The following is a 27,832-nucleotide window of genomic DNA, read 5'->3' on the forward strand; positions in this document are numbered from 1 at the left end:
GCTTTTGTGTGAGACTCGGAGCTCAGGGTTTGTGTTTAAACAGCTGCCTGTATATTCCTCAGAACAGGGAGCAGCCTTTCTGCTGAAACCAATTCAAACTGGTTTGACATTTCACTTTCTATCACATAAACAAAGTCACTTCAGTGTTCTGTTTAACTATTTCTGCATATGCAAATGTGCTAAACTGTTAATAGTTTGCAAGGAACCTGTAACATGTCATAAACGACACTGCCAACGGGCTTGAACGAGCTACATTACCAGTTACAGTTGCTGTCCTGTTTGCTGTGAGTTTGCAGAATTTAATTATTTTTACTTCAAACTCTCATTATCTGCAATTGTTTTAAAACTTTTTTTATGATACTTTAAAAAAAAGATTCATGCCATTCCCAACTGTGACATTCCTTAATACAAAGACACAACACAGTGTATGAAAAATGCATCTTTCCCAAATTTGCCAATAACCCTTAAAATATTGTTGATGTAAGGGTAAAGGTGAGGGGCAGAATGAGGTGGAGAGAGAGAAAGGTTGAGCAGGGAGAGGGGAAAAAGTCAGGGCGAGGGTCTGTTATGTACCCCGTAACTGGGTGTCTAATCAGCAGAGAAAGAAGAATTCATTGGAGTCTGATGGTACTAAACTGAAGGTGTTTATTAATAAAAATAAGCAAAATAATATCACTAATGCAAATATACATATAAAACTAGTTAGCAGTAATAAACCTAAAAGTGTTGGAATAATAATAATAATAATAATCAATAATAAACAAGCTCTATTGATGTCTAGGGGTAAATAAATTGTCATAGAAAAGGATAAAGTTCAGTTCATGAGTGCTGATGTAGTTATAGTTGCTGTATTGTAATGGTTGGAGAGAGAGAGAGAGAGAGCGAGCGAGATGTAACAGCTACAGTCAGGCAAACCTTTCTTTGCTTTCTTAATCCGTCATATCGGTGTGGTCATTCAGTTATGACCTCTCCGTTCTTCTGTGGTGGACTCGTCACTCTGGCATGAGTGGACACACACACAAGTCCCCACCGGCCCTGCTTTTACACTGATAGCCTTACTGACCGACCTCCTGGTTCGGTCTCTGAAGCCCCCACCTTTCTTGTGGGTTCCAACACTCAGTCAGAGTCCACTGGCGTGTCTGGAGGGTGTCTCTCCAGACCTGTCTTTTATTCCTACTCACGGGGACTCAGCTATCCATCACTCCTGAATGACAATGTCCATCAAATAAGGGCACTCCTTCAATCCACTGAGGAATGTTTATGAGCAAATATTGTCCTTGCAGTGAAACAGTAAATAATTCAAAAAGGAGTCACAATATGGTTAATCAGCAATTTCCCCCTCTCTCTGATCTGTCGCTGATGTTCCTGCTTGTTTTTCCATCTCTCTTTCTCATGGTCAGCATAGCAACAGTAATAGTTTGTGTTTCTCAGGAGGGGAATGGTTAACTCTACCCCATTGTCCATCAGGTCTATTCATCACTCATAACAGGTCTATGAGGTGGACAGGGAGCAACTAAGATGAAAGTGAGGCAGTGGAGTAGGTAGAAGGGGGGTAGATGATGGGACACAATGGGGAGACAGCGGGAGGGAATATGATTAGAGAGAAAGGGACAGAAAGGGTGTTTGGTGCAGAAAATTTATTTGCTCCACGTTCAACGTAAGGAAGTAAATTGGCATAGACAGTGGAGCTTTGGGCGAAGGCTGACAATGATAGTAGATGATTGTCTCCCTGATTGGGGGTTTATGACCGGCGGAGAGCCACAGAAATGATAGTTGGGCCGTTGCTGTTTGTCATCTATGATAACGTGTTTAACTTGATAAGCACATTTGCATATGACAGCAATATCAGGGGTGTAGTCGGCAGAGAGGCAGGTTACAGTGGGATCTGGCGCAGCTGCAAATACTGAGCTGAAAATTGCAGGTGCAGTTTAACGCAGGTAAGTGCAAAGTGTTGCACTATGTAGGTCTTCCACAGTAAACGATAGCGCACTAAAGAGTGCGGTGGAATAAAAGGAATAAGACATTGCTGAGTTTGAATTTGGAGTATTGACTGCAGTTTTGGTCATCTATCTATAAGAGAAATAAATAAGGTTGAAAGAGTACTGGGAAAAGGTGCGGGTTGTTTTTCTGGGAGATTCAAAGCTCAGGGTCTGGTGTAAGCAGCTGTTTGGCCCCGCACATTCCACAGAACCGTAGGCAGCTCTTCTTAAAGCAGCACTTTAGGCCATTCTGCTAAAACCATATCCAACTGCTTTGAAGTTTCCTTCTCATTTGGGTTTGAAAACATTCACATTATTAGTCTGCTTAACTATTTCTGCTGCAGGGAGGGTCAATGAATGTGAAAGCTGATATAAAGAACACTACCGATGATTCCGAAACCTCGCTACCAATTACAGTTGATGCTGTGCTTGCTGTGAGTTTCTGGAATTTTATAATTTTTTCCTTCAGACTCACATTGTCTATATTTGTTTCTAAAACATTCTTTTCATGATTCCTTAAAAAAATCAGTTTGTGACAGTCACCGGACCATGAGACACAGGAGCAGAATTCAGCCTATCGATTCAGCTCCGCCATTCCATCATGGCTGATCCCTGATCCCACTCAACCCTATACCATTCTCACCATATCCTTTGATGTTCTGAATGATCAGGAGACAATCAGCTTTTGCCTTAAACACCCACGGATTGTCCTCCACTACAGTCTGTGACAGATTCACTACTCTCTGGCTAAAACAAATCCTTCTTCAATCTTTTCTAAACGGTTGCCCCTCAATTTTAAGGCTGCAACCCCTAGATTTGGATACCTTCACCACAGGAGCATCCTCTCCACATTCACCCCGGCCAGTCCTTTTAACAGTCAGTAGGTGTCAATGAGATTCCCCAGCATTTTTCTAAATTCCAGTGAGTACAGACCCAAAGCTGCATCATGCTCCTTGTATGTGAACCCCTTCATTGCTGGAATCATCCTCATGAGCCTCCTGCGGTCATTCAACAACGACAACACATGCTTCCTGAGATATTGGGCCCAAAACTGTTAATGACACTTGAAATATGTCCTGATTAATGTCTCATAAAGACTCAGAATTTTCTCCTTGCTTTTATATTCTATTCCCCTTGCAATAAATGACAACATTGCACTTGCCTGCTTTATCACAGACTCAACCTATGGATTAACCTTCCAGGAGTCAGACCCGAGTACACCTGATTCCCTCTGCACTCTGATGTTTGAACATTCTCCCGTTTAGATGACAGTCTACATTGTTAGACAGGGATTGACAGGCGGCAGCTGGGCAGGAAAAAGAAGGCGAGATGGAGAGGGATGAAGGCATGAGAGAGCGGGGAAGGGTGTGGGGAAAGAGGAAGGGTAGTTGAGCATGGGATGAGCAGAGCACGGGAGGGGGAAGGAGAGAGCTTGGGGAAGGAAGGTGGGAGGAAAAGTGGACGGGGGGGTGGGAGAAGAGCGGAGCGGGGAGGGGGCAAGTGGGAGGAAAGTGCGGGAAAGCGAGTGTTTTGTAATGAGCGACAGACACTATATAACCGAATAACCTCGGGTGTAGCGGCTCAGACTGACATCTCTATGTATGGTGAGCACACCGTTCACCCGGCACCTCACTGAACTCCGCCCGGTTTCAACATCACAGTAAGTGTTGTCTCCGATTCTTCAGAACCAGGGAACATTTACAATCGGGTTTGGCTTTTGTCGGGCTCGGGAGGGAAGTCAGTGGGAGAAGGGAGCTCTGAAATCTTCAAATTAACAAATTAATTATTGACCAAATGGATTAAAAGAAACAATTACCTTCAACTACAAACATTCTCCAGTTGGTTTCTACTGAGACTCTGCAGAAAAACCTTTCTGCAGTGATATGCGAAATGTCCCCACAGGGCAGCGAAAGAGTCTCTCTCCCTCATCGCACTCCCTGACACACACTCACTCACATACACAGGAAAAACTATTGAGAATACAGAACTACTGTAAGATATTGGCATTCGGAACATCGTCGTGGACTATGCCACAGATCGATTCATTTAATTAAATCGCAAATATATATATATATATAAACCACAGATATTGGGTGTTTGAAGTAAAATAAACTACTGGAAACTCTCAACGTCTAATAGCAATTGTAATAAGTAGGCATTCAGATTGCAGACACGGGTGAACATTCTTTTCTATATCGGTGTTTTTTTTTCATGTTACAGAAATATTTAAATTCAGTGTTAAATTAGTTTTCTTCACAGTTGAAGGTGAGCGCAAAATGTTGAAGTAGTTTGTTCGTTTTCAGCAGAGAAGCCGCTCCCTGCTCCGAGGAATGCCTGCGTGTCAGAATTTGTCCTGCAGACAGGCAGCAGCTTGCACACAGAAAATTGCACTGTGAGTCTCACAGAGCAGCAACACCGGCCCCTCCCCCATAGTTACTAAATGACCCTCCTCTGATGGTCTGGTGTAAAGTTAGAAGGAAACAACTTGAAAATATACCCACAGGGAGACTGAACATTCTTAGTGAATTGAGGTGAATTCAGCTTCTGTTCTTTATTTCTGATTTTTACTTCCAGCTGACACGTTACCCGTGTTTTGGATCAGTGACCAAGAAGTTGCTTGCAAACAAGAGAACATTTGCAGATGCTAGAGCAACACACACAAAATGTTGGAGTAACTCAGCAGGCCAGACAGCATCTAGGAAGAGAGTGAACAGATGACGTTTTGGGCCGAAACCCTTCGGCAAGACTCCTTTCCCAGATGCTGCCTGCCCTGCTGAGCTCTTCCGGCATTTTGTGTGTATTGGAGGAAGTTATTCGCTCTATTTTGTCTCTTCTGGCGGTCGTGGTAGTTGTGTTCTTGCATTATCCTGTCTGCATGGTTGAGATTCTCCACAATTCATGTCCAGGTTAAAAACAGTTCCTGCATCAGGGGTTACGATTCCAAAGCAAGTGTGCAAAAAGATGTTTAGTCAACACGGCTTCTGTTTCCAAAACTTGTGACTTCAGATGAATGCATGTCGTTTTTCTCATGACTGTGTTTATTGTTGGTGTTTCGAGCTGATTTCCTCAACGTCCTTTAAAAGAAAAGACGTTGATTCTGTTCAAGGTCTCGATACATAACAAACATTGTGGGTGGGGTGGTGACCAGTTACAGAAAGCGACAGGCAGCATTGCAAAGCGACCACCATTATTTCACTGTGTGGGGCAGCAGGCTCGATGGGCTGAGTGGCCAATTTCTGCCTGGTCTGTGCACAAGGAAAGCTCCGACTACAGAGTTACTGTAAACTAAGTTAACAAGTACGGACCACGGCAAATAACCTACTGTTGAACAAAAAACAACTATTGCAGTAATTAAATCATCCAGAACGTTGAGCGAGATGATAAGCAACAATGAACCCAGCACCGACCCCCACTGCACCCCACGAGTCACTGGTCTCCAGTCAGAGAGTCAAACCATCTTCCACCACTTACTGGCTTCTGCCACAAAACCAATGTCTAAATCAATTTACCACCTCATTCTGAATGCCAAACCTTCTTGACTAATCTCCCAGGTGGGACTCTGCCAAATGTCTTGCTACATTGTACTGAACTATATAGTTTTAATTCAGTGAATTAACTGTTCTCTCTCCCAGAGCAGTAAGTGTCACATTGTTCCAGTTTGATAACTGACCAACAACATTCTTGCACAGCATACTTTCACTGCTCTGGGGAGAAACTAACCATGAAAGTTATGGGGGAGATTTTGCAGAGCGATGCTGTTGCCCAAGGCCCAGCGTCTGAGTCCAGGAGCTGATGACCCCGGGGCTGCTGCAGGACCGTCCACACTGCAAGTGTCCTCTCAGGGCAGTGGAGCGAGTCTGTTTCAAAAAGCCTCGGGTATCCCTGTGAACACAGTCCCAAATCGGTAATGCTCAGAGTCTGGCTCTCTGGAAAGTGAAATGAGAAAGATGGTTTCCCATCACTGACAAGTGGAGCAGCGGCATTACTGCCCCATGACGGCTGTGATTGAGTCCCAGGGATGAGGATGTGATCTTTGTCCGTCTGTCTGCACAGTTTGTTATTGGGAAACAGAGAAGAACACGGGAAGCGGATCTTCAGCCTGATAGGCCCAATCAGGATTAATCCCCGTAGAGTCATCAGGAGGATGTGTCATATCACAGGCATACATCGTGAACGTTGTTGGCTTTGTGGCAGCAGTACAATGCAATATATAATAGTAGAGAAAAAACTGTATTACAAGAAGTATCTGTTACTGAAAGTTCAATAAGTATTGTAACAATGAATTCAGTGAAGTAGGTTCGTGGGTTCCATGTCAATTCAGAAATCAGAAGGCAGAGGGAAGGAAGCGGTTCCTGACTAGTTGAGTGTGTGCCCTCAATCTCCTGTACCACCTTTCTGGTGATACCAATGAGAAGAGGGCATCTCCTTGGTGAAGCAGATCCCTAATGACTGATGCCACCGTTTTGAGGCATCGCTCCAAGACGATGTCCTGGATGCTACGGAGGCTACTGCCCATGATGGAGCTGACTGAATTGACAACATTGCTGAGAGTATTTCAATCCTGTGCAGTGGCTTCACCACTTCCCAAACCCCATCATATCAAGCGATATGCAGCCAGTTAGAACTATTATTACGGTACATCTGTAGAAATCTGCAAGTCTTCGGTCACGTCCCAAATCTCGTCAAACTCCTAATGAAATATAATGGCTGCCAAGCATTCTTTGTAACTGCATCGGCATGTTGGGCCCTGGAGATCCTCAGAGATGCTGACACACAGGAACATGAAGTTGCTCACTCTTTCTACTGCTGACTGATCAATGATGATTGGTGTGTGTCTGTGCCCTCGTCTTACCCGTTCAGAAGTCTGCAGTTAGTTTGTTGATCTTACCCATGTTGAGTGCAAGTTTGTTTCTGCAACACCACTCATTCAGGTGATGTATCTCGCTCCTGTTTGCCTTCTCCTCGCCATCTGAAAATCTGCCAACAATAGCAGGTGATTTGCAGGCGTTATATCCAATAAGCACCAATTGTGGTTTTCCGGTGAGGAAATCAAGGATCCAGTTGCAAAGGGATGTAGAAAGGCCCAGCGGTTCGAACCTTTTGATCAGAACTGTAGGGATAATTGCATTAGATGCTGAGCTCTGGTTGAGAAACAGCATTCTGATGTAAGTATTCGAATTGTCAAGGTAATCCAAAGCCGTGTGAGGAGCCAATGAGATTGTATTGTGACCTATTTTGGATACAGGCAAATTACAGTGGGCCCAGGTCCTTGCTGAGAGAAGAGCTTGGGCACTGGTATAATTGTTAGCCTTTTAAGTGATGTGGAAACTTTCAACTGCAGCAAAATGACCCCATCTCTGAAGCATTCACAGAATACAACTCCTGTTTTTCTGGGGTGGCTGAAATCCCTTGTAAATCTGTGTGATGACAGCACCCACCACTTCCTCACTCTCCTGAAATCGATGCAAACACAATCATTTTCCCACAATGTCCCAGGATTAGTTTCAGTAAGGATCTCTATTGATGCCATCAGTGTCCTAAGATGGGGTGCAGAATGGTGCACCGTCATGCTATGCAAAGACCCAAGTGGGGCTTGGTCTCAGACACCAGTAATGCCATCAGTATCCCAGTATAGGGCGCAGAATGGGACCCCAGTAATCAGATTCATTATCTCAGGGGTGAGGTTATGTGGGGGAAAAACCCATTTGGCTGTGTTATGAGGTCGGTGCAGCTGGACTGTTTACTCCTGCCCCTGTTGCTGCCTACCTGTAGAATGTTCATTTGATAAGTATCTCAGCAGTTGACTCTGGATCTCCAGACATGCTTGGACACGCTCTGCACTGTAGTTTTATATCAATACAGAATGACGGTGGTAATTGTGGACAGTTTAACTCATTGTTGTTAATCTGTTAATGACGGTGGATTTAAAGTCTGGAAGGTAATGTCGAATGGGTCAAGGACAGTGGGGTCACCCAGATCAATTGTCTTTGCTCCTGCCATGTGCTTGGAGATGGAAACTGCCATTTTGTGGAACTGATTTACATCCTCCATTTTGTGAGACAAAGTTGCTTTGCTTTTTGTGTTTGAAAATAGACACAGTGCTGTTTCAGGTCATTTGCTAAACTAGAGATCCTTTCCAAAGAAGTTATCTGTGAGGTGTTCTTCGATATAATATTACATGCAGTTTTGTGAATGCTGGGGATGGTGCCTGCCTGATGTGATTCGAGCTGATTACTGAAGAGAACGCATTAGGGTTCTCTTCCCAGTCATCCTCCTGCTCTTGATGAATGTATTGAATGCCTTTGGATTCACCTTAATCCGAATTGCCAAGAATTTTTCATGACCCCTCTTGCCTTCCGTAACTCCCTTTTTTAGTTATTTTCTGGTCTCTCTGTCCTCCTCATGAGTTTCGTTTGATTCTACCTTCTGAAGCTTTACATACATTTCCATTTCCTTCTTGACCAAATCTATCACCTTCCTGGCCGTCTAACGTCCTCGTGTCTTTTCATCCGTCCTTTCTTTTAAGGAACTTTTGGTAAATATCAAAGGTTGAATGATTCACACAGTAATTCCCCAAGAATAGTCCCACAGCGTTTTGATGTCATTGTAAACTGCCACAGCAACTTTCCTCAGAACTGCTGCAATCAAATGGAACCGGTTCAACAATTCACCCAAAATTATTCGGGTGTGAACAAAGTCACTTTTGTATTGTATTTAACCATTTCTGCAGCAATGTAGTGATAAAGCCTTTAACATGACATAAAGAACATGACTTAGGGTCTCGAACCCGTAACGTTACCGGTTTCATTTGCTGCCCTGTTTGCTGTGAGTTTACAAAATTTTATTTTTACCTCAACTCTCATCATCTGCATTTGTGTTTTTTCCATGATTTCTTCAAATAAACCAGTTCATGCCATTCCCAAATGTGACAATATTTAAATTAAAGTATATTACCCTCGGGTATGGACCCACCAAACTTTTAATTGCTGTTGATATCAGTGTGAGTGACTGAGGGTAAGGGGGGGAGTGTTGGGGTGAGCAGGGTCAGGGGAAGGGCAGGGTGAGTGTGTGGAAGGTGGAGAGGGGGAAGTAGAGGGAGTAGAGAGAGTGGGGAGAGTGGGAGTGAGAGATGGGGAATGAGGGGAGAGGGCAAGAGTGAGGAGAGGGAGAGGGAGAGTCAGAGAAAGGGGTAAAAGTGATACATGGGGAAGGAAAGGGGGAGAGGGACAAAGGGAGTGAGGTGGGGAGAGGAAAAGCAGGGTGAGAGTTCTAGATAGAGGAGAGGGGGACAGATGGGGAGAGGGTCAGAGAGAGAAAGAAGGGGCAGAGAGAGGGAGGAATAAAGAGGGGGAAAGTGTGGGGAGAGTGACTGAGAGGCTCAGAAAGGGAGTGAGAGGGATGGATGGATTGTGAGAGGCTAATGGGAGGCAGAGAGAGTGGGGAGTGGAATAGGAGAGAGGGTGAAGGAAAAGAGGCAGAGAAAGAGAGGAGCAAGAATGCTGAAGGATAAATGGTGGGGAGAGTGAGGGAGTGACAGGGAGTAGGAGATAGGGTTAGGGAGAATAGGAGGGGAAGGTAGTATAAATAGTGTCGAGGAGGAGATGAGTGAGTGGGATGTCGAAGGAGGGGTGTGCAGGAGGCAGTGAGGAATGGGTAAGCAAGAGGGGCAAGTAGGTTAGCAAGGAGAGAGGATGGTGAGGAGGGAGGGGTGGGATGTACCGTGGAGGAAGAGAGACTGAGTTGGGTGGCGAAGAATGATGGGCGAGTGAGAATGACATCAGTGGCAGAGCAGTGAGGGAAATGGGATTGAGGCAGAAGGAATGAAGGTGAGGGGTAGGAGGGTGAGGACTGGGGTGATGATGAGAAAGGAGTGTGAGGTTGACGGATAGCGAATTTTGTGGTGCTAGTTGGGAAGAGTGAGGGAGAGGGATAGAGAAGGGAGCAGGGTTTAGGGCGTTGGTGAGGAGGCAAGGATGATTGAGGGAGGCCAGAATTATTGGACAAAATATTTATTCATCCACAATGGCAAGGACGTTCGTCATGGCTGATCACAAGTCACTGAACAACTCCACCATGAGGTTGTTGTTCCCGGTCTTGATATTCCACAGCAGGGGTGTTTACCACGCACATTTCCCGATCTCCGATTCCACACGAGAATTTCACTGCAAACAATTCCCAGTCTTTGGATCGTATCGCCCTCCAGTCCCAATCTCCATACCCCACACTGACTGCTTTACTGCGAATGATGCCTCTTCTCCCTTTCCCACACCGGGAGTTTTACTGTGCACGGGTCCTGGTCTCCCTGTCGAACTGTTAATCCGACGTGACCTTTTGACCTGCCCTCCACACCTCCCATCCATGCACCTATCCACGTTTCTCAAACAGATATTGTTAAGACCTCAGACAAAGTCAGGAATCAAAGGTTAACCATGTTAGGACTAATGTTCTGAGTTGTGTATATTTCAATACAACAAGTATTGAAGGAAAGGCAGATGAACTTAGGTCATGGATCAACACATGGCATTATGATATTGTCACCATTATTGCGACGGGCTTGCAGAGGACTGGCAGCTGAATATTCTGGAGTTCTGTTTTAGACAGGACAGAGCGTGAGGGATTAATGGGGTAGGGGTGTTTTCACTACTCAGGGAAACGGTCACGGCAGTGTGCAGTAAGGGCAGATGGGAGAACTCATCTAGTGAGGCTTTATGGGTAGATCGGAGAAATAAAATTTGTTTGAACATGTTATTGGGTCTGTCTTATAGACAGTCCAAGAGTCTGCGGGATTTAGAGGAACAAATTAGTAGATGTCTGAGAATATTGCAAGAAACATAATTTATTATAATTTGATTTTAACCTTCCACATACAGACTGGAACTCTCATACTGTAGATGTACTCATGTAGTTGACAAATGTCTCACAGAAGTTTCATTAATCAGTACATTGATGTCCCAAAGACTCAAGTGTGATATTTGATCTCCCATTAGGGACTGAGACAGGACAGACGTAACAGAAGTCTGTGTAGGGAAACTGTTTGCATCTGGTGATCACAATCCCATCGGATTCAAAGGAAGTGTGGAGAACGATGGCTCTGCTCCGTGGTATTGAGGCCGTGGTATAGAAAAAAAACAGACGCATAACAGTTGTAGGCAAGTAGGAAAAAAATGAGGTACTTATGGAGTCGAGGAAATGCAAGATAAGATTGAGGAAAAAAACCAGGAAGGCTATAGGGTGGCATAAGGTTGTCCCAGCAGACAAGGTGAGGGATTGTACCGATATGTTAAAAGCAAAAGGATTTCAGGGGACACAATTGATTGTCTGGATTATCAGAATGCCAATGTATGCATGGAGCCAAAACAGACAGAGTGGATTTTTGCTTCTCTGGAAGGGAATCTATTGAAGTGAGGCAAAGGAGAAGTGAGGCCATGGATGTTATACAAATTATGGATGAGTAAGAGTTTTGTGCAAATTTGAGTATATAAGCCCCCAGCGACGGAGAAGTTCAGCCCTTGGACCCCGATGGAGGTGAATGCAGAAATTGCATGGATGTAGTTGATATGTTTAAATTACGCTCAAAGACAGAGCTACTGGAGGATTGGAGGATAGCTAATTTTGATCCACTGTTTTAAAAAGGCTCTGAAATTAAACCAGGAAATTATCGGCCGGTGCACTTGACATCAGTCGTGTGAAGACATTGGAAGGACTGGATATAGGAGTATGTAAATAAACAGGACAGATTAAGGACATCCAACATGACTTTGTGTGTTCTAGACAATCTATTGAGTTTTTCAAAGAGGTTACAATGAATGTTACCAGGAAAGTTGATGAAGGCAAGGCTCTAGATATTGTCTACATGGACTTTAGCGAGGCATTTGACAAGGTCCTGCATAGGGTGTTGAACAATAAATTTCATTCTCTTGGCATTCAAGTTGATTTAGTAAATGGGAGTAGACATTAGCATAGAGGAGGAAGGCAGATAGTGGTAGCAGATGGTTGCCTCTCTGACTGGAGACCCGTGACTTGTGGATTTCCACAGGGATCGGTGCTGATAACCGTTGTTGTTTATAATCTATACCAATGATTTTGATGACAGTTAGATTATCCGGATCAGCAAATTTGCAGATGACACCAAGGTTTGGGGTGTATTTGACAGCGAAGAAGTCTATCGGAGCTTGCAGCGGGATCTGCGCCAGGTGTAAAAATGTCTGACAATGGCAGATGGAGTTTCATGCAGGCTTGTGAGCTCTTACACTTCAGTAGGATCAACCAGGATGGGTCTTAGACAGTGAAGGGTTCGGCACTGAGGGGTGCGGTAGGACAAAGGCCTCCGGGAATACGAGTCCACAATTCATTGAAAGTGGCAGCACTCCTAGATAAGGTAGAAAAGAAATCTTTGGCACATTGGCCTTCATAAATTAAAGTATTCAGTACAGGAGACTGCATGATATAAGACAGTTATGAGACCTAATTTGTAGTATGTTTGCAGTTTACGTCACCTACCCACAGGGAAGATGTAAATAAGGTTGACAGAGTACAAGGAAAATTTACAAGGATGTTGCTGCGATTGGGGGACCTGAGTTATAAGGGAAGATTAGATATGTTACGTCTTTGTTCCTTGGAACGCAGAAGATTTTGGGGAGATTTAATGGAGGTCCACAAAATCATGAGAGGTATGGATAGGGTAGATGGGGTAGAGGGATGAGGATAGTAAGGGTTAGGTCAGGGGATAGTATCAGGGGTTATGATTCCAAAGCAAGCTTGAGAAAAGCTGTTTAGCCAACACAGCTTCTAATAATAGAAAACAGAACTGTATTACAACAAGTATCTGTTACTAAAAGGTAAATTAAATAAGTATTGCAAAAATGAATTCAGTGAAGTAGGTTCATCGGTTCCATGTCAATTCAGAAATTGGATGGCAGAGGGAAAGAAGCGGTTCCTGACTAGTTGAGTGTGTGCCCTCAATATCCTGTACCACCTTCCTGGTGATACAAATGAGAAGAGGGCATCTCCTTGGTGAAGCAGATCCCTAATGATTGATGCCGCCATTTTGAGGCATCGCTCCATGACGATATCTTGGATGCTACGGAGGCTGCTACCCATGATGGAGCTGACTGAACTGACAACATTGCTGAGAGTATTTCAATCCAACAACAGCAAATTTGTCACTGGCAGTTGAGCTGTGCCTACCGCACAGCCATGGGTGCAGAGAAAGTACAGCAGTGGGCAAAGCACATATCATTGAGGTGCACCGGTATCGATGGCTATGTGCAGGCGTTATATCCAAACCCCACAGATTGTGGTTTTCTGTTGAGGAAATTGAGGATCCGGTTGCAGAGGGAGGTAGAAAGGCCCAGCGGTTCGAGACTTTTGATCAGAACTGTAGGAATAACAGTTTGCTTTACATACTGAGCTCTGGTTGAGAAACAGCAATCTGATGTAAGTATTTGTATTGTCAAGGTAATCCAAAGCCGCATGAGGAGCCGAGGAGATTGCGTTGTGACCTATTGTGGATACAGGGAAATTACAGTGGGCCCAGGTCCTTGCTGAGAGAAGAGCTAATTCTAGCCATCGCAAACCCCTCAATCATTTCATCACAGTAACTGTTACTGCTATGGACGATAGTCATTAATGCAACTCACACTGCTCTTCTTGGGCACTGGTATAATTGTTAGCCTTTTAAGGGATGTGAAAACTTTCAACTGCAGCCAAAATGACCCCATTTCTGAAGCATTCATAGAATACAACTTCTGTTTTCCTAGGGTGGCTGAAATCCCTTGTAAATCTGTGTGACGACAGCACCCACCACTTCCTCACTCTCTGTAAATCGATGGAAACACAAAAAAAATTCCCACGATGTATTGAAGGAAAGACAGATGAGCTTCAGTCATGGATCAACATATGGCATTATGATATTGCCACCATTATTGAGACGGGCTTGCAGAGAACTGGCAGCTCAATATTCTGGGGTTCTGTTGCTTTAGACAGGACAGAGCATGAGGGATTAAAGGGGTAGGGGTGGTTTTATTACTCAGGGAAACTCACGGCAGTGTGCAGTAAGGGCAGATGGGAGAACTCATCTAGTGAGGCTTTATGGGTAGATCGGAGAAATAAAATTTGTTTGAACATGTTATTGGGTCTGTCTTATAGACAGTCCAAGAGTCTGCGGGATTTAGAGGAACAAATTAGTAGACGTCCGAGAATATTGCAAGAAACATAATTTGTTACAATTTGATTTTAACCTTCCACATACAGACTGGAACTCTCATACTGTAGATGTACTCATGTAGTTGACAAATGTCTCACAGAAGTTTCATTAATCAGTACATTGAAGTCCCAAAGACTCAAGTGTGATATTTGATCTCCCATTAGGGACTGAGACAGGACAGACGTAACAGAAGTCTGTGTAGGGAAACTGTTTGCATCTGGTGATCACAATGCCATCAGATTCAAAGGAAGTATGGAGAACAATCGCTCTACTAGGTGGTATTGAGGCCCTGGTAAAGAAAAAGAAATACGTACAAAAAAGCTGGATGAACTCAGCAGGTCGGGCAGCATTGGTTGAAAGGAACAGTCAATATTTCGGGCCAAGACCCTCCATCAGGACTGAAGAAGGAGGGGGCAGGGGCCCTATAAAGAAGGTGGGGGGAGGGTGGAAAACCAATCAGAGGAAAGATCAAATTCAACTTCCTGTAATTCCCCCCTCCCTCTCCCTTCCTGCATCCCGCCTTCACCCTGTCTCCTCTTCTAGCTGCCTATCATCTCTCATGACTCTGCCTTCTTCTACTACCCATAGTGCTTTCCCATTAGATTACTTCTTCACCTCTCTTGCCTAACCCCTCCCTGCCTTCCCTCCCCCACCTTCTTAATAGGGCCCCTGCCCCCTCCTTCATTAGTCCTGATGAAGGGTCTTGACCCCAAACGTTGACTGCTCCTTTCAAAGGATGCTGCTTGACCTGCTGAGTTCATCCAGCTTTTTTGTATGTCTTGATATGACCACAGCATCAGCAGTGTACTTTGTGCTTAGAAAAAAAAATAGATGCATAACCGGTGCAGGCAGGTAGGAAAAAATTGAGGTACTTATGGAGTTGAGAAATTGCAAGATAAGATTGAGGAAAGGAAACGGGAAGGCTATAGGGTGGCATAAGGTTGTCCTAACAGACAAGGTGAGGGATTATACAGATATTTTAAAAGCAAGAGGATTTCAGGGGACACAATTGATTGTCTGGATTATCAGAATGCCAATGTACGCATCGAGCCAAAACAGATAGAGGAGTTCTTCAGTGGATTTTTGCTTCTGTGTTCACTCATGAAAATAATCTGGAGAAGTGAGGCCATGGATGTTATACAAATTATGAATGAGTCAGTGTTTTGGGCAAGTTGGGCAACTTTGAGTGTATAAATCCCCAGTGACTGAGAAGTTCAGTCTTTGGACCCCGATGCAGGCGGGTACAGACATTGCAAGGATGTAACTGTTATGTTTAAATTATGCTCAAAGACGAGAGCTAACAGAGGATTGGAGGATAGCTAATTTTGATCCACTGCTGAAAAAATGCTCTGAAATTAAACCAGGAAATTATCGGCCGGTGCACTTGACATCAGTCGTGTGAAGACATTTGGAAGGACCAGATATAGGAGAATTTAAATAAATAGGACTGATTAGGGACATCCAACATGACTTTGGGTGTTCTAGACAATCTATTGAGTTTTTCGAAGAGGTTACAAGGAATGTTACCAGGAAAGTTGATGAAGGCAAGGCACTAGATATTGTCTACATGGACTTTAGCGAGGCATTTGGCAAGGTCCCGCTTAGGGTGTTGACCAATAAATTTCATTCTCTTAGCATTTAAGTTGGGTTAGTAAATGGGAGTAGACATTAGCATAGAGGAGGAAGGCAGATAGTGGTAGCAGATGGTTGCCTCTCTGACTGGAGTCCCGTGACTGGTGGATTTCCAGAGGGATCGGTGCTGATATCCGTTGTTGTTTGTCAACTTTATCAATGATCTCGATGATAATTAGATTATCCGGATCAGCAAATTTGTGGATGACACCAAGGTTTGGGGTGTATTTGACAGCGAGGAAGACTATCGGAGCTTGCAGCGGGATCTACATCAGGTGTAAAAATGTCTGATAATGGCAGATGGAGTTTAATGCAGGCTTGTGAGCTGTCACACTTCAGTAGGATCAACCAGAACACAGTGAAGAGTTCGGCACTGAGGAATGCAGTAGGACAAGGGCATCAGGGAATTCGAGTCCACAATTCATTGAAAGTGGCAGCATACTTAGATAAGGTAGTGAAGAAATCTTTGGCACATTCGCCTTCATAAATTAAAGTATTCAGTACAGGAGACTGCATGATATAAGACAGTTATGAGGCCTAATTTGGAGTATGTTTGCAGTTTACGTAACCTACCCACAGGAAAGATGTAAATAAGGTTGATAGATTGCAACGAAAATTTCCAAGGATTTTGCTGCGATTGCAGGACCTAAGTTATAAAGGATTACGACTTTGTTCCTTGGAATGCAGAAGATTTGGGGGAGATTTGATGGAGGTCTACAAAATCATGAGGGGTATTGATGGGGTTGAGGGATGAGGATAGTGAGGGTTCGGTCAGGGGATAGAAGGGAGAGAGGCTCCCATTTTTGATCGGCAAACAGCTCCCCCCTCCCCCATGCTCATTTCAATCAGTGCGTCCTTCCCTCCCTGTCGACCATTTTAACGTATGTAACGATTTCAGTGAGTGCGTCACTCCCTCCCTCGGCAAAACCTCTGGCCATTTGGAATAAATGACTTTTAAGAGAAGTAAATTCAACAAGTATTTCCAGCGGGCTGTGGAATGAAACCATGGGCGAGGAGGGTTCTTGTGACGATAGTTGTCCAGATGGAAATGCAATCATCTCTCCCAGTTTTTTTCCAGTTAGTGGAAATATATAGTCAAACGTGTTTGGTTTAAATTCAGCAGAAATACAGCTCCCTGGACCTGAATAGGTGAGGAATGTTTGAGCTGAAACTCTATCCATGTCAGGCAGTCTTTCTTACACAGAGGGTAGAGTTCATACCCTCCCAGAACCCGGGCTGGATCAAATCCGCAGCCTGGGACTCGCTGAGTTCAACAGAGAAACTCCGCCCCCTGGTTGCGATGAAAGAAAAAGGAGAGATCCACACGGAAATCTGGTCAGTAAGGTTAATGCAGCCTGTTTGTTTTCCTCTTTAGGGTTGCTACATTGACCCCACTCCCGCCTCTTCACGCTGTCAGACCCGTCCTGAGCCAGTGAGAGTTAGTGTGAGCCGGACTGCTGTAATCCCGCTCTACCCCGGCTCACCCGGCCCTGTCCATCTGTAATGAGCGGCGGACACATCACAGCCCAGCGGCCTCGGGAGCAGCAGCTCAGACTCAACTCTCTGTACAGAGTGAGAACATCGGTGCAGGACCATTGTTGGTCACCGGGAAGTCAGACTGTGATTTGCTGGGACCACACTGAACGCCGGCCGGTTACAACATCAGAGGTAAGTGTTGTCTGTGATTCTGTACAACTATTCAGCGTTTACAGTGAGACTCAGCTTTGGTCGGGATCGGGAGTGAATTTAGTGGGAGAAGGGAGTTCTGACATGTTCATGTTAACGGGTCAATTACTGTCCAAATGGATTAAGAGAAACGAGGTCTTTGCCGTCAACCAGAAATACTCTCCTGGCTGATTTCTACTGAGTGTGAGCAGAAAGCATCTTTCACCCCGGTAGTGACATGTGAAATATCCAACGGGGCAGTGACCCGTCACCGATCTCTCTGAAAAAAGATAAATCAGCAGATGCTGGAACTCCAGGCAACACACACAAAATGCTGGAGGGACTCTACAGGCCAGGCAGCGTCGATGGAGAAAAGAACAGTCGGCCTTCGAGATCCCAGCTAATGGATTTTACATTGCGTCATTGGTTCTATCACTCTTCTCTGCACCACAAATAGTTAAACTTTCTTCACACTTGAATGACAGTGTTTTCACCGGAACACTGGAATTTAGAAGGATGAGGGGGATTTGATTGAAACATATAAGATTATTAAGGGATTGGACATGCTAGACACAGGAAAAATGTTCCCAATGTTGGGGGAGTGCAGAACCAGAGGCCACAGTTTAAGAATAAGGGGTAGGACATTTTGAACAGAGTTGAGGAAAAACTTTTTCACACAGAGAGTTGTGGATCAATGGAATGCTCTGCCTCAGAAAGCAGGGGAGGCCAATTCTCTGGATGCTTTCAAGAAAGAGTTAGATAGAGCTCTTAAAGATAGCGGAGTCAAGGGATATGGGGAGAGGGCAAGAACGAGGGCAAGAGGGCAAGGACTGTGGAAGATCAACCACGATCACATTGAATGGTGGTGCTGGCTCGAAGGGCCAAATGGCCTACTCCTGAACCTATTGCCTATTGTCTATAAAACTGCACCGTCTGGCACCGACGAACATTCCACTCTCAAAATCACTGAGATCACATTTCATCTCCATGGTGATGTTTGTTTGGAGACAGAACGTACATTGTACCAAAGAACAGGACACGGAGAGAACCGCTGGTAAAGCTGTGGGTTTAGTTAATGATTATCACCAGGAGCTGACTGAACATTAATCAGGGTGTGTTCATTACTTACAGAACCCGTAACACAGCCTCACTGGGACGGGGTGGTAACAGAACCTGGAGCCGCTGTACACGGTAAGAAGCTCTATATACTGAAATATAAACATTGCAAAGATATTTAGCCATTTTTATGAACACGAATGGGATTGATAATGTATTGTGTTGATTGATATTAGAACTGTAGTGAATCGCTTTTGAAAGAATTAATAATCCCCTTCATCTGGTTGAATGCATCGACTTCCTGTGCGTGTCCCGGGGGAAACCGGTGTAGTTGGAGGTGTTATCGGAAACATCGCACTTTCAACCCAGCTCCGAATCATCAGCAAAGGTTCGGGAGGTGCGAGCTTCCCGTATCTTGGAACTGTCCCCGGGCTACAGCTTGCAGTAACGGGAAGCCGATCCGTCCACACTCGGGGCTTTACCGATCCCCAACCGAGGAACTGAGGTTTCGCTTTGCTTATTCCTTCGCAGGTGGGATCGACAGTATTTGTCTACCCTTTATGACATTTCGGTAGGTAGCTGCTGGGAGAGGGCAAAATTATCAGAATTACTCCCACTGCTGTTTATAGCAGGGAGGGGGCGTCGGGGAGGGGTATAAAGATGTGATGGTTCCATTATAGAGTCGGTTGGTGAGATCTGTTGTGGATCACTGCCTGCAGTGTTGATTCCCTTCTGTTAAAAGTGTGTGGGCAGGTGGGAAATCAAAAGAAGGTTTAACAGAGAGACATCTGCACAGCCTGAGTTGTCCTGTGAGGAAACGTCTGTGATCTTGGCTTTTTTCAGTAATTGAGAAGAATTCGACATGTCCTAAGTTTACAGGGTGGTATATACATTGCAGTTATTCTTAAATAACAACTTTATATTCCAACTTTATATTCCAACTTTCACCCTGCCCTCAAATTTACCTGGTCCATTTCCGACGCCTCCCTCCCCTTTCTTGATCTTTCTGTCTCCATCTCTGGAGACGGCCTATCTACTGATATCTACTATAAACCTGCAGACTCTCACAGCTACCTGGGCTATTCCTCTTTCCCCTCTGTCTCTTGTAAAAAGGCTATCCCCTTCTCACAATTCCTCCATCTCCGCTGCATCTGCTGTCAGGATGAGGCTTTTCTTTCCAGGACAAAGGAGATGTCTTCCTTTTATAAGCAAAGGGGCTTTCCTTCGTCCACCATCAACTCTGCTCTCAAACGCATCTCTCCCATTTCCCGCACATCTGCCCATCCACCCGACACCCCACTTGGGATAGGGTTCCCCTTGTCCTTATCTACCACCCCACCAGCCTCCAGGTCCAACATATAATTCTCCGTAACTTCCGCCACCTCCAACGGGATCCCACTACCAAACACATTTTTCCCTCCCCCACTCTTTCTGCTTTTCACAGGGATCGCTCCCTATACGACTCCCTTGTCCATTCGTTCCCCCATCCCTTCCCACCGATCTTCCTCCTGGCACTTATCCTTGTAAACGGAACAAGTGCTACACCTGCCCTTACACTTCCTCCCGCACCACCATTCAGGGCCCCAGACAGTCCCTCCGGGTGAGGTGACACTTCACCTGTGAGTCGGCTGGTGTGGTATACTGTGTCCGGTGCTCCCGGTGTGGCCTTTTATATATTGGTGAGACCCGACGCAGACTGGGAGACTGTTTCGCTGAACACCTACGCTCAGTCCACCAGAAAAAGCAGCATCTCCCAGTGGCCACACATTTTAATTCCACGTCCCATTCCCATTCTGATATGTCTATCCATGGCCTCATCCACTGTCAAGATGAATCCAAGCTCAGGTTGGAGGAACAACACCTTATATACCGGCTAGGTAGCCTCCAACCTGATGGCATGAACATTGACTTCTCTAACTTCTGTTAATGCCCCTCCTCCCCTTCTTACCACATCCCTGAAATATTTAGTTATTTGCCTGTTCTCCATCTCCCTCTGGTGTTTCCCCCCCCCCCTTCTTTCTCTCTACCCCATCCCATGATCCTTTCCCTTCTCCAGCTCTGTATCAATTTCGCCAATCACCTTTCCGGCTCTTAGATTCACCCCACCCCCTCCGGTCTACTCCTATCATTTTGCAATTCCCTCTCCCCCCACTACTTTCAAATCTCTTACTATCTTTCCTTTCGATTAGTCCTGACGAAAGGTCTCGATCCAAAAAATCGACAGCGCTTCTCCCTATAGATGTTGCCTGGCCTGCTGTGTTTCACCAGCATTTTGTGTGTGTTGTTGATTATATCCGTAGTAGTTTGGTAAAATCAGTGGGATATTTGATGAGAAATAAAGTATCCTGCGGCGTCTTGACAGGGACATCGACAAACTAGTCCCTGTTCTGCAAGGAAGTGAAAGCAGTTGAAGACTCTACCCCCCCCCCTCTCTCCCCCCCCTCTCTCCCCTCTCTCCCCTCTCTCCCCTCTCTCCCCTCTCTCCCCCTCTCTCCCCCTCTCTCCCCTCTCTCCCCTCTCTCCCCCTCTCCCCCCTCTCTCTCCCCCTCTCTCTCCCCCTCTCTCTCCCCCTCTCTCTCCCCCTCTCTCCCCCCCTCTCTCCCCCCCTCTCTCCCCCTCTCTCTCCCCCTCTCTCTCCCCCTCTCTCTCCCCCTCTCTCTCCCCCTCTCTCTCCCCCTCTCTCTCCCCCTCTCTCTCCCCCTCTCTCTCCCCCTCTCTCTCCCCCTCTCTCTCCCCCTCTCTCTCCCCCTCTCTCTCCCCCTCTCTCTCCCCCTCTCTCTCCCCCTCTCTCTCCCCCTCTCTCTCCCCCTCTCTCTCCCCCTCTCTCTCCCCCTCGCCCCTCTCCCCCTCTCTCTCCCCCTCTCTCTCCCCCTCTCTCTCCCCCTCTCTCTCTCCCCCTCCCCCTCTCCCCCCCTTTCCACTCTCCCTCCTCCCCTTCCTCTCCCCCTCTCTCTCCCCTCTCTCTTGGTCTATTTATGTTACTCCTGTTGTTGTGTTTCCTTGCTATCACACATACTTTACAAATATCTGAGATGAGAGAATTGGAATGTAATGGTGAGGTTGTATAAGACATTGGTAAGACCGAACTTGTAGTATTGTGTGCAGTTTTGGTCACCTAATTTCAGGAAGAATATTAATAAGGTCGAAAGAATGCAGAGAAGGTTTACAAGGATGCTGCCAGAACTTGAGAAACTGAGTTACAGAGAAAGGTTGAATAGGTTAGGACTTTATTCCCTGGAGCGTAGGAGAATGAGGGTGATTTGTTAGAGATAAACTCAATCCCTTGATTTATGAAAGCTAACACTCCATAAGCTTTCATAACTACCCTGTCTACCTGTGAGGCAACTTTCAGGGATCTGTGGACACGTACCCCCCAAATCCTTCTGCTCCTCCACACTACCAAGTATCCTGCCATTTACTTTGTACTCTGCCTTGGAGTTTGTCCTTCCAAAGTGTACCACCTCACACTTCTCCGGTTTGAACTCCATCTGCCACTTCTCAGCCCACTTCTGCATCCTATCAATGTCTCTCTGCAATCTTCGACAATCCTCTACACTATCTACAACACCACCAACCTTTGGGTCATCTGCAAACTTGCCAACCCACCCTTCTACACCCACATACGGGTCGTAAATAAAAATCACGAGTAGAGGTACCAAAACAGATCCTTGTGCGACACCACGAGGCACAACCCTCCACTCAGAATGTACTCTCTCTACCAGAACTCTCTGCCTTCTGTAGGCAAGCCAATTCTGAACCCACCTGGCCAAACTTCCCTGGATCCCGTGCCTTCTGACTTTCTGAATAAGCCTACCATGTGGAACCTTGTCAAATGCCTTACTAAAATCCATGTTTGGAGAAAGAAGGAGGAGGATCCGAATGGGAGCGCGGCGGGAGCCATCTTGGATTTTCCTTATTCTCATTGGAGTTAAGAGAGGCGGGACTGCGCAGGCATGTGACGTTGGGCAATGAAGCGGGGAGGATTTAAAAAGGACACAGCCTTATGCAGCGGGCAGTGTTGCTTTGTGGGCAGTGGAGTGAGTCGGGAGCAGATTGAAGGCTTAAAGGCTTTGTCTCAACGGGCTTAGGCGGAAGTGGGCGAGGCAAGGCAGGTTTAGGTTTCAGTTTTTCCTGTTATTTGAGGAAAGGCTAAGTATGAGTGTGAGGGCAACTTGTTGTTCTCTGTGTCGGATGTGGGAGGTCCTGGAGTCTCCTAGCCTCCCGGACGTCCACATCTGGGCCAGGTGCGGCGAGCTGCAGCTCCTAAGGGACCGAGTTAGGGAACTGGAGCTGCAGCTCGATAACCTTCGTCTGGTCATGGAGAGTGAGGAGTTGATAAAGAGGAGTTACAGGCAGGTGGTCACACCAGAAACATGGGAGGCAGACAGGTGGGTCACGGTTAGGAGGGGGAGGGGGAAGAGTCAGGTACTAGAGAGTAGCCGATTGGCTGTACCCCTTGACAATAAGTACTCCTGTTTGAGTACTATTGGGGGGTGGGGTGGCGGGAACAGCCTACCTGGGGGATGCGACAGTGGTCGTGCCTCCGGCACAGAGTCCAGCCCTGTAGCTCCAAAGTGCAGGGAAAGGAAGAGGAAGGCATTAGTATTGGGGATTCGATAGTTAGGGGGTCAGATAGGCAATTCTGTGGACGCGATCAGGAGACCCAGATGGTAGTTTGCCTCCCTGGTGCCAGGGTTTCTGGATGTTACTGATCGCGACCAAGATATCCTGAAGTGGGAGGGTGAGGAGCCAGAGGTACCAATGACATGTAGGTACCAATGACTTAGGTAGGAAAAGGGAAGCGTTCCTGAAAGGAGAATATAAGGAGTTAGGAAGTCAGTTGAGAAGAAGGACGACCAAGGTAGTAATCTCAGGATTACTGCCTGTGCCACGCGACAGTGAGAGTAGGAATGGAATGAGGTGGAGGATAAATGCATGGATGAGGGATTGGAGTGGGGGGCAGGGATTCAAGTTTCTGGATCATTGGGACCTCTTTTGGGGAAGGTGTGACCTGTACAAAAAGGACAGGTTACACTTCAAATCCTAGGGGGACCAATATCCTGGCAGGGAGATTTGCTAAGTCTACTCGGGAGACTTTAAACTAGAATGGTTGGGAGGTGGGAATCAATTTGAAGAGACTAGGAGAGAGGAGGTTAATCCACAAATAGAGAAAACTAGTAGACAATGTGTGAGGGAGGATAGGCAGGTGATAGAGAAGGGGAGCGCTCAGACCAAAGTTGTAGGGGAGAAGGAGGAAAAAGATAATGAAGTTGATTGCATTGTTAGGGATAAACAAGAGAGTAAGAAGTGGAGAGTTTCTTAAATGCATCGATTTAAATGCTAGGAGCATTGTAAGAAAGGTGGATGAGCTGAGAGCATGGATTGATGCCTGGAAATATGGTGTTGTACCTATTAGTGAAACATGGTTGCAGGAAGGGTGTGATTTCTGTATCTATATATTCCTGGATTTCTTTGCTTCAGGTGTGATAGAATCGGAGGGGCAAGAGGAGGTTGCATTGCTTGTCTGAGAAAATATTACAGCTGTGTTTGAGCAGGATAGATTAGGGGGCTCATCTAGAGAGACTATTTGGGTGGAAATGAGGAATGGGAAATGTGTAGTAACACTTTTAGGGGTGTATTATAGACCACCTAATGGGGAACAAGAATTGGAGGGGCAAATTTGTAAGGAGGTAGTAGATAATTGTAGCAAGCACAAGGTTGTGATTGTGCGAGATTTTAATTTTCAACACATAGACGGGGAAGCCCATTCTGTAAAAGGGCTGGATGGTTTGGAGATTGTAAAATGTATGCAGGATAGTTTTTTGCAGCAATACATAGAGGCACCAACCAGAGAAGGTGCAGTGTTGGATCTCCAGTTAGGGAATGAGATAGGTCAGGTGACGGACGTATGTGTTGGGGAGCACTTTGGGTCTAGTGATCTCAATACCTTCAGTTTCAATATAATTATGGAGAAGGATAGGACTGGACCCAGGGTTGAGATTTTTGATTGGAGAAAGGCTAAGTTTGAGGAGATGTGAAAGGACTTAGAAGGAGTGGATTGGGACAATTTGTTTTATGGGAGGGATGTAATAGAGAAATGGAGGTAATTTAAAGGTGAAATTTTGAAGGTACAGAATCTTTATGTTCCTATTAGGTTGAAAGGAAAGGTTAAAAGTTTGAGAGTGCCATGATTTTCAAGGGATATTGGAAATTTAGTTCAGAAAAAGAGGGAGATCTACAATAAATATAGGCAGCATGGAGTAAATAAGGTGCTCGAGGAATATAAAGAATGTAAAAAGAATCTTAAGAAAGAAATTAGAAAAGCTAGAAGAAGATACGAGGTTGCTTTGGCAAGTAAGGTGAAAATAAATCCGAAGGGTTTATTAATAGCAAAAGGATAGTGAGAGATAAAATTGGTCCCTTAGAGAATCAGAGTGGACAGCTATGTGTGGAGCCAAAAGAGATAGGGAAGATTTTGATCCATTTCTTTTCTTTGGTATTCACTAAGGAGAAGAATATTGAATTGTGTTAGGTAAGGGAAACAAGTTGGGAAGTTATGGAAATTATGACGATTAAAGAGGAGAAAGTACTGGCACCTTTAAGGAATATAAAAGTGGATAAATCTCCGGGTCCTGACAGGATATTCCCCAGGACCTTGAGGGAAGTTGGTATAGAAAATAGCCCGGGTTCTGACAGAAATATTTCAAATGTCATTTGAAACAGGGATGGTGCCAGAGGATTGGGTTATTGCTCATGTGGTTCCATTATTTAAAAAGGGTTCTAAGAGTAAACCTAGCAATTATAGGCCTGTCAGTTTGACGTCAGTGGTGGGTAAATTAATAGAAAGTATTCTTAGAGATGGTATATATAATTATCTGGATAGACAGGGTCTGATTATCAATAGTCAGCATGGATTTGTGCGTGGAAGGTCATGTTTGACAAATCTTTTTGAATTTTTTGAAGAGTTTACGAGGAAAGTTGACGAGGGTAAAGCAGCGGATGTTGTCTATATGGACTTCAGTAAGGCTTTGACAGCGATCCGCACATTGGAATGTTCAATCATTAGGTATTAATATTGAAGTAGTAAAATGGATTCAACAGTGGCTGCATGGGAAATGCCAGAGAGTAGTGGTGGATATCTGTTTGTCCGGTTGGAGGCCGATGACTAGTGGTGTGCCTCAGGGATCTGTACTGGGTCCAATGTTGTTTGTCATATACATTAATGATCTGGACAATGGGGTGATAAATTGGATTAGTAGGTATGCAGATGATACTAAGGTAGATGGCGTTGTGGACAATGAAGTAGGTTTTCAAAGCTTGTTGAGAGATTTAGGCTGGTTAGAAGAGTGCCCTGAATGATGACAGATGGAGTTTAATGCTGATAAGTGTGAGGTGCTACATTTTGGTAGGAATAATCCAAATAGGACGTACATGGTAAATGGTAGGCCATTGAAGAATACAGTAGAACAGAGTGGTCTAGGAATAATGGTGCATAGTTCCCTGAAGGTGGAATCTCATGTGGATAGGGTGGTGAAGAAAGCTTTTGGTATGCTGGCCTTTATAAATCAGAGCATTGAGTGTAAGGGTTGGGATGTAATGATAAAATTGTACAAAGCATTGGTAAGGCTGAATTTGGAGTACTGTGTACAGTTCCGGTCACCAAAGTATAGGGAAGATATAAACAAAATAGAGAGAGTACAGAGAAGATTTACTAGTATGTTACCTGGGTTGAACAAGTTATGTCTTTAATCTTTGGAGCATAGAAGGTTGAGGGGGGACTTGATAGAGGTATTTAAAATAATGAAGGGGATAGATCGAGTTGACGTGGATAGGCTTTATCCATTGAGTGTAGGGGTGATTCAAACAAGGGGACATGATTTGAGAGTTACGGGGCAAAAGTTTAAGGGTAACACAATGGAGAACTTCTTTACTCAGAGAGTGGTAGCTGTGTGGAACGAGCTTCCAGTAGAAGTGGTAGAGGCAGGATCGGTATTGTCATTTAAAGTAAAATTGGATAGGTACATGGAGGTTTATGGACAGGAAAGGAATGGAGTGTTATGGGCCGAGTGTGGGCCACTGGGACTAGGTGAGAGTAAGCGTCAGCATGCCCTAGAGGGCTGAGATGGCCTGTTTCCATGCTGTAATTGTTATATGGTTTTAATATAGAGTTTATAACGGAAGACTCAGACTCCAGGTGTGTCCATTCCTGCCAGTTCTTCTTAACCGGATCAAAGTTCTTTTTAACAACTCCATCTCACCATCTCCTTCTCTAACCCGACTTTGCGACGACCTCACTTCCTCTCCCGACCACGCTCTTCTGCATGACGCCCTCTCTCCCCTCCTCCAAACCTGACCCTCACTATCTCTGCCACCCTCTAAAGAATTCGACTTCCCTGCCCTCTTTGGCGCCCCTTGTCCTTCCCGATCGGGACCGTGCCTGCCTGCCGGTGAGAGATGCAGTGCCCCGGTGGGGATGTGGTTACACGAACGGCATACAGCCAGCCCTCTTTCCAGTCTGCATTCGGATTTAGATTGGCGCCAGAGCCCAGTGCAGACTAGGGCTGGACTGCAAGTGTGTAGGGGATATCTGGCTGGTGTCTCTGTCGTTTGTACCTTGAAGTACCCGTGTTCCCCTCCACCCAGCAGATCCCTTTTACTTCCTACTCAATGCGGTGATTCACCGGTGCCTGTCCTCAACTGGATGCAAAATGTCCCCGAGCTCCTGCCTCTGTCCCAGGCGGTAAGGGTGCTGAAGGCGCAGGTGCAACCCGAGCTTGTGTACCGAGGGGCCTCGCTTGCGAGGCGTTTCAAGTCCAGAGATCCTGAGGCTGAAGAGGCTGTGAGGAGGTGAGGGAAGGTTGGAGATTTACCTCACGTCCGTGATCCATGGGGGAGAGACGGCCTGGTAGGTGGGTGATCAGAACATCCGGCACGCGTGTGTTTGGCGGTGCTCCTGGGCTCGGGGATTCCATGTCCTGGAGGTCAAAGGAAGGCTGGAGTGAAAACATGGGAACGCGGGGTTGGGCCACTAGGGGGAGCTACTGGATGGAGGGATGGGGCGGGGGAGCTCAACTTGTCATTTTAACTATTTATGGAACAACACTAACCTAACACGTGAAAAGTACAGTAAAATTTGTATTTTAGTGTGCTTCACTCTGTACTGGCACCCACCTTTCATAAACAGGGACACACACTAATCCCAGAGGCCTGTACCAGTACAAAAATAATGCCACCATCTCGCTGTCTCCCGAGCCTGGTGTCACCCCAAACTAATCCCTCTTCCCCATTAAGTCCC

General features: G+C 45.6%; 3 protein-coding genes across 10 annotated transcripts in view; 2 read left to right on the plus strand and 1 right to left on the minus strand.

The window, feature by feature from the left end:
- Window positions 1–27,832, plus strand: part of LOC132389230 (NACHT, LRR and PYD domains-containing protein 3-like) — a 221,234-nt gene that overhangs the window by 73,192 nt on the left and 120,210 nt on the right. The window lies entirely within an intron of this gene.
- Window positions 1–27,832, minus strand: part of LOC132389231 (zinc finger protein 229-like) — a 137,700-nt gene that overhangs the window by 44,025 nt on the left and 65,843 nt on the right. The window lies entirely within an intron of this gene.
- LOC132389228 (NACHT, LRR and PYD domains-containing protein 3-like) overlaps window positions 1–27,832 on the plus strand; it is a 73,376-nt gene that overhangs the window by 3,271 nt on the left and 42,273 nt on the right. For 2 of the 6 annotated variants that reach the window (XM_059961700.1, XM_059961705.1), the window contains exons 2-3: window positions 17,192–17,484; window positions 18,613–18,672. The exons of 1 other annotated variant lie outside the window; for it this stretch is intronic. The gene's annotated coding sequence lies outside the window, so the exon portion shown is untranslated. Of the gene's footprint in view, window positions 1–2,323; window positions 2,414–17,191; window positions 17,485–18,612; window positions 18,673–19,085; window positions 19,109–27,832 lie in introns of those variants that run through there. 3 more of the 6 variants (XM_059961701.1, XM_059961702.1, XM_059961704.1) reach the window with 3 other exon arrangements.

The sequence above is a fragment of the Hypanus sabinus genome, unplaced genomic scaffold, assembly GCF_030144855.1.
Source record: "Hypanus sabinus isolate sHypSab1 unplaced genomic scaffold, sHypSab1.hap1 scaffold_505, whole genome shotgun sequence".
Lineage (NCBI taxonomy): Eukaryota > Metazoa > Chordata > Chondrichthyes > Myliobatiformes > Dasyatidae > Hypanus > Hypanus sabinus.